Here is a 6,000-nt window from a genome sequence, read left to right on the forward strand (position 1 = left end):
AGTAAGTCTTTGAGAACGGGTTTCTCAAGCCAGGTGGCGCATTAGACCAGGGGCTCATCTCCTGTTTCCAAAATGCATCAGAAACTGCTTGAGAAAGCTGTTCTACTCATAGACTGTAAAAGGTTACTACTGTACTGTTACCGTCCGTAGGCAACATTAGGTAGGCCTATGTTATTATCAACTACTATAGGCTATCAATTAGGGATGGGCGATATGGCCTAAAATCTATATTGTGATATACATTGCAGCCTCTTGCGATAACGATATACAGTATATTATAATAAAACCATTTCAGAACAGATTACACAGACCCATGCTAAACAACTGCTAAATGTATTTTTTTTAAAAGGGTGTATGTAGTTTTGAGAACATATATTGTGCAAAACTGTAAGTATACAACATAATTTTGCAGATAAATAAAATGTAAGTACACTAGCTGCAGAGACTTAAGTAGGTATAATGTTTATTATGGCTTGGAGCTTATGAAACCCCAAATTTAAAATTTGAATATTGTCTAACTGATGTCTTTTCAGTTAAAAAGAAACACAACAACGATTCTTAAAATCGAGATTATGTGCTACACCACTAAGATATATTGGAATGGGAATAATACGCGCGCGCTGGTATTCAGTGATATCATGTTTCGTTTTGAATTTGAGGTGGTCGAACGGATTAGTCGTGTGTTAACTTACCGAACTGTTACCCCACACACTCTGTATATAGTTTGCTGCTGCTCGTCTGACGGCTTAAACCCGAACCAAGTCCAAATAATGGATGTTGCACCGATCTTTTTCACCAGGTTTCACTTTCAGCCGTGTTTACTTAAGATGACGACGAATATGCGTTGCAGCCGGGTTTACCTCGCGGCCGCGGGTAGATTGCGTCATCATAGCTTGTGTAGTATAGAGCCATCTCCCAACCCAACTTGGAGAATAGATTAACGGCGATATTTTTTTTATCGCGCGATAAGAGTCTCGCGTTAACGCAGCACGTTAACGCCGATAACGGCCCACCACTAATATATATATATCTATAATGCAGGTTTAGAACAACATGAGTAAATGATGACAATGCTTATTTGTAGACTTTAAGTGACTTTAGGTCATTATATGTCAGGACACAAGAGCAATTATATGTCCTACATGAGTACATGCAAATCAAGATAAGCCAAACAATGCTTTAAAGGGTTAATTCACCCAAAAATCAACATTCACTCATGGCCTTTCAAACCCGTAAGACTTTCGTTCGTCTTCGAAACACAAATGTATATATATCTGAATGAAATCTGAGAGATTTCAGTCCCTCCATTGAAAGTCTGTGCAACCCCCCCCCCCCCCCCCCCCCCCCCCCCCAAAAAAAAAAAAAAAAATCTGATGGTTGAAAGATTTCAATGGAGGGACAGAAATCTCTCAGATTTCATTAAAAATATCTTTAATATTTGCAAAAAAGAATGAAAGAAGCTAGAATTTTTTTAAGTTTTGTTGTTGTGGTTTTTAATGTAAGAGTCTCTTTTGATGTATGAATGACTGTTTACAGTCAATATAATAAAATATTCTGGGAGCAATGAACATTTTGTGAATGATCAGAAATGTTTGTGCTAGCGCTACATCTTAAATCATTGGTGTGAAGTAAAACCGTAAATCGTTTTTTGATATGAAGTTCTGGTTGCTCAGTGGAACTTTCTCCTCATGAAAGTCATCATCACACATAATGAATGTCCTTCGGTGGTTAGAGAGCTGCGAGTGTGTGGGAAGTGTTTAGTGAAAGTGCGAGAGAAGGGAAGCCTTCAGGGAAAAGCCCTCTGGTGCGCTTTGGAAGGGCTTGTGCATCACAGGTGTTTCATGCCTCTAAAGGTGGGAAGGAAGCGGCGCTGTCACGGAAAAGCATCTTTCAGCGCCTCAGGGTTCCCTCTGTGTGTGTGTGTGTGTGTGTGTGTTATCGCGCTCTGATTTTTATCTTGAACAGTCGTCACTGTTACGTCAGAATCCCACTGACTTTTCCCCCTAAAACCCACTCTTAGGAATTCTTGACGGCGGGATTTTTATGGGCATTCACGTCATGTCAGACGGATAGTTGATTTTTTCGCCTCTGAACTCTGAACGTAGAAAGCGTGGAGGCTTTACAGTTTTTTTCGATTGCTAAACGACAGTGGGCACAACTGGAGTCACATGTGCAAAACTCCAGTCTGCACAGCAGCAGTTCATGTGGACCAAACTCTAGTTCGTTTTTTATTGCTTGAACACAGTTTTCAAAACTCTAACTCTTTTTTATTGCTTGAACACAGTTTTCAAAACTCTACACACTTATCCCATGACTTTAACCACAACCTGCACAACACTGTGGATTTACAGCACTTTGTTCAGATGCTAACACACTGCTGTCAAAACTGTGAACCACACATTCAAAACAGAATAGATTTCAGCCTTGTGCCTTTCAAACACTGATGAGTGCAATCTCAGCTGAAAGGCTAAGTAGGGGTCAGGTTTTAGACTTGTTAGTGAACACACACACACACACACACACACACACACACACACACACACACACACACACACACACACACACACACACACACACACACACACACACACACACACACACACACACACACACACACACACACACACACAAATATGTATATGTATATAGGTAGAGCTCAGAAAGACTAATTTTGAATTACAGTATGTACTTTCAGTTTCTACCTTTTTTTCTCTACAGACTATTGAAGCAAACTGCTCATTTTCATTGACCTTAAATAATTGTTATGTTCTAAAAATTTTAATAAATCTTGTGAAAGAATGTCACTCTTTTCTTTGAAGAAAATATTATTTGAAGTCACTGAAATTGTTCAAACTGTAAAGATGAAAAGTTAGTATTTTCTGTATTGGTGTTTGATGCTAGTGTTTTTCCTCTCAGTGTGTTCTGAGTGACAGTGTGTGCTATCTCAGTGAGGGTTGTGTGTAGTGTTTTTCCTCTCAGTGTGTTCTGAGTGACAGTGTGTGCTATCTCAGTGAGGGTTGTGTGTAGTGTTTTTCCTCTCAGTGTGTTCTGAGTGACAGTGTGTGCTATCTCAGTGAGGGTTGTGTATAGTGTTCTGATTGACAGTGTGTGTTATCTCAGTGAGGGTTGTGTGTAGTGTTTGGCTGCACTGAGCCTGTTTTGAGCCGTGTGTTAAGAGTTGTGTTGCTCTGAGTGAGTTTTGCAGGTGATGTGAACTGTTTAGCTCAGGTGACTGTTGGTAGTGCAGACTGTAGTTAGAGTTTTGCACATGTAGCTCCAGTTGTGCTCACTGTCGTTTAGCAATCGAAAAAAACTGTAATACCTGTGGTTAGCTCTACTAATGACTGGTGACCCGTAAGCCTCCCATCCTCTGCCATTTAAAACATAATGCTTTTGGTAATTATGTTCTAGGATGAGGAGAACCCTTTGATGTTCACCGCAAGTTTACAGCTGTGATTTGCTGACTGAAACATCTGTCCTACTAAAAACAGATGGATTTTTGGAGTTGATTCTGGGAAATTGGGCATTGAAGACCATGCCACCTTTCCTGGGTTCTCCGAAGTGGAGGTTGGGTCATTATTGCTGTGGTCAGAAGAGAGACTCGTGTGAAATTTACCATCACTACCCCATCAGACACTCAATTAGAAACAGTCACTGTCTGGGTTTTTGTCGAGATTATGTAACACAAAGTATAGCGTTATGAATGTGACCCTGGGCCACAAAACCAGTCACATGGGTCAATTCTTTGAAATTGAGATTTATACATAATCTGAAAGCTGAATAAATAAGACGTCCATTGATGTATGGTTTTGTTATGATAGGACAATATTTGGTCGAGATACAACTATTAGATGATCTGGAATCTGAGGGTGCAAAAAAATCGAAACATTGAAGAAAATCTCCTTTAAAGTTGTTCATTTATGTTCACGATTGTGCAGCATTCACTCACAAAAATACATGTTTGATATATTTACGGTAGGAAATTTACCAAATATCTTCATGGAACATGATCTTTACTTAATATCCTAATGATTTTGTGGTATAAAAGAAAAATCGATAATTTTGACCCATACAATGTATTGTTGGCTATTGCCACAGATATACCCGTGCGACTCGTGACTGGTTTTGTGATCCAGGGTCACATATAACCTTTAAATTCTCCTTCATATTCAAAATTAAGCATTTTATGTGCTGTTTCCATTTATATTTAGGTAGTGTGAACACAGTCTTGAGAAACGAGGTGATTTTATTTCATTTGTTATAATTATGATGTAACAATATGGTGAAGACTTGACTTATGAATATTAATTAGGTTGTGTAGAATTAATGTTCGGATTAATAAATGATGTATTCTGTAGATCAGGTCTTCGGTAGGATGGTTGATAATTTCCATAATTTTATTTCATTTAAAGGTGTGGTATAATGCCCTCTTCACAAGATGTAAAATAAGTCTCTGATGTCTCCAGAGTGTGTGTGTGAAGTTTTAGCTCAAAATACCCCACAGATATTTTTATATAACATGTTAAAATTGTCGCTTTTTGAGGGTAAGCAAAGACGCACCGTTTTTGTGTCTGTTCCTTTAAATGCAAATGAGCTGCTGCTCCCGGCACAGGGGGCGGAGCTACAACAGCTCGTGTGCTTTTACAGTACCTCACACACACATGCACTGAAAATGTTTTTTTTTAAATTGCCTTTTATGTTCAAACCGGAGTCAGACAATGATGGAGAGACTCTAGAAGAAGTGACATGTAGAAGCAACAGGACATTTCTGAATGGTTAGTTGATGAATTTATGTAGCTTATATGTGTAGTTATCTTCTAGTCATTGATTAGCATATTTTGTCTTGATAATCTATAAATCGTGTTCAGGGGGCGGGGTTTATGTAAATTCTAGGGTTGGTGATGTCACTAACCCGGGAGGAATGTGGTGTAGTCTCTACCAGCCGTTTGTTGTAGTCCTTAAAAAGCAATTTCTTTAAAAGCAAATATCTCCCTTTGCTTTGAACTTTGAGCGTCGTAACTTTGCAGATGTTGTTTATGATCAAACAGCAACATTACACACTAACTAAAGTTAGAAAAGTGAAATCATATAATCAACCACCCCTTTAAACAACTACAGTGCGTCTTCAATGTCGTAATTTAACGTAAGTACAGTAGCAACGGATCTTTTTTGAATCTGTGTTGTGATGTACATATGAGTGAAAAGGATTATTGAAAAACAAAAACATAATAGAAGATAGAATTTTCAAATGAAACGTTTATCAATGATTCGTTCACGATAAGGTCATTTAAGATGCATTTAGAAAATAAAAAGGCTTTATTAGTCCATTGAGTGGCTATTTTTAGACTGAGAGACTCATTACTCAGAGTTTCAGATGGTGTTTCGCGGAAAAACATAGCTAACTATGTTTGCAAGTTCCCATCAACACAAAAATAGTTAAACGATTTGGTGTTTCTTGAAACCATAGTTACACACATTCGCAAACAGCATCACTGTTGGAGCTGCAGCGCTTGACCTGTGGTTTGATGCATGGTGTCGTCTTAAAATGACTTGTGGACTAAAAGAGATCGAGCTCTTGGGCTCAAGAAGTAAGCTAATGTTCAGTACGTTACTATATATTTCATCCCGTTTAAATATACGTACTGTATATGCATTTTAATCTATGTATTTTTGCGTCAACAATCAATTTTGAAGAGTGCACAAGGGAACTCCAGAGTATGACGTACTGAATGAGGGGAACCGGTGATGAATCAAACATCAGATAAAGCAAAATGACATGGAAATTACTATTATTTAAAAAAAAATCATGTAATTTATTTTGTGCCTTTTTGTGTATATCTTGAACGCATTGCGTTGGATTGAAGCGGCTGGTCAAACCTAGTTGATCTGAAGTCAGCTTGTTTTTGTCATCATAACTAGGTTGGCAGGAAGTCCCCGCATGATGTGTCATTCTGAAGTGGTTGAAGCCTGGAAGCCACTTGTGAGGGTCTCAGGCCTGCA

At 38.5% G+C, this 6,000-nt stretch overlaps 1 long non-coding RNA gene across 1 annotated transcript in view; it reads left to right on the forward strand.

The window, feature by feature from the left end:
- LOC309504222 overlaps window positions 1-6,000 on the forward strand; it is a 105,272-nt gene that overhangs the window by 17,824 nt on the left and 81,448 nt on the right. The gene's annotated exons all lie outside the window — the stretch shown is intronic.

Source organism: Leuciscus leuciscus (genome assembly GCF_965113295.1).
Source record: "Leuciscus leuciscus genome assembly, chromosome: 8".
Lineage (NCBI taxonomy): Eukaryota > Metazoa > Chordata > Actinopteri > Cypriniformes > Leuciscidae > Leuciscus > Leuciscus leuciscus.